Raw genomic sequence first — 1,710 nt, 5'->3', positions numbered from 1 at the left:
TAATCACACTTCATAGCTTCTCTCTCACTGAGCGTAACTACAAAACCCAGACAGACTGCATGGCACAAGTACCTTAAGACCCTGGAAAGTAAATAGCAATACACAGATTGGGGAAGAACACCAGAATTTGGAACACCATGAGTCAAAATCCAAACATATCAACAATAACATTAATAAAAATGATTTGAACATTCCAATTTAAAAACAAAAATTCTCAGGCTGGATAAAGAAACATTGTCCAACTCTATGCCATCTACAAGAAACCTAGTTCGAACGTAATGATATAGATAGGTTAAAGTAGGGGCGCCTGGGTGGCGCAGTCGGTTAAGCGTCCGACTTCAGCCAGGTCACGATCTCGCGGTCTGGGAGTTCGAGCCCCGCGTCAGGCTCTGGGCTGACGGCTCGGAGCCTGGAGCCTGTTTCCGATTCTGTGTCTCCCTCTCTCTCTGCCCCTCCCCCGTTCATGCTCTGTCTCTCTCTGTCCCAAAAATAAATAAAAACGTTGAAAAAAAAAAAAATTAAAAAAAAAAAGATAGGTTAAAGTAAAAGAACAGAAGAAAATATACCATGCACACAGTAGTCAAGAGAGCTGTATTGATGTCAGACCTACCTGACTTCAGAGAAAAGAAAACTACTAGTGATAAAAGGGTTAGCTCACCAACAAGCCATAACAACCCTAAAGTGTATGCAACAACAGAGTGTCAAAATTAGTGAAGGAAAAACTGACAGAATTGGAAGGAAAAGGACAAATCTATAATTAGAGTTGGAGACATCAACACTCCTTTCTCAGTAATAGAGCTAATAGAATATCAAGGATATAGAGTAACTGAACGATACCATCAACCAACTGATATTTGAAAATAGTCCACCTAAAAACAGAAGAAAATACATTCTTTTCAGTGCACATGGAACATTTATAAAGAAAGACCATACTCCAAATCATAAAACAAACTTTAACAAATTTTTAAAAATTCAAAATATACAAAGTATACCCTCAAACCATAAATGAAATTAAACTATAAATCAATAAAAGAAATATAACAGAACAATCGCTAAGCACTTGAGTTAATCAACACACTTCCAAATAATCCATGGCTGAAAAAAGGAAGTTTCAGGATAAATTATAAAATATTTTGAATGAAATGAAAATGAGGGGTGCTGGGTGGCTCAGTTGATTAAGCATCTGATTTAAGCTCAGGTCATGTTGTCACAGTTCATGAGTTTGAGCCCCACATCAGGCTCTGTGCTGACAGCTCAGAGCCTGGAACCTGCTTTGGATTCTATGTCTCCCTTGCTCTCTGCCCCTTCCCCACTCACATGCTGTCTCTCTCTCAAAAATAAATAAACATTAAAAAAAGAAATGAAAATGAATATAACATCAAAATTTGTGAGATGCAGCTAAAGGAGTGCTTAGAGGAAAACTTATAGCATCAAAATGCTTATGTTAGAAAAGAAGAAAGTAATCAAATCAGTTACTTGCTTTACCTTAAGAGACCAGAAAAAACAAAACCAAACTAAACTGAAAACAAGGATGACAAAGGAGAATGAAATCAGACCACAAATTAATAAAATTTAAAACAGAAAATAGAGAAAATGAATTAAAGTAAAGGCTGGTTTTTGAGGGCAATAAGCTTGAGTAACTTCTTTATTTTTATTTTTATTTTTTTTTATTTTAGAGACAGAGAGAGCATGTGTGATCAGGGGAGAGGG

This window comes from Lynx canadensis, chromosome C2 (assembly GCF_007474595.2).
Source record: "Lynx canadensis isolate LIC74 chromosome C2, mLynCan4.pri.v2, whole genome shotgun sequence".
NCBI lineage: Eukaryota > Metazoa > Chordata > Mammalia > Carnivora > Felidae > Lynx > Lynx canadensis.
Note: the sequence above shows the minus strand (reverse complement) of the source record.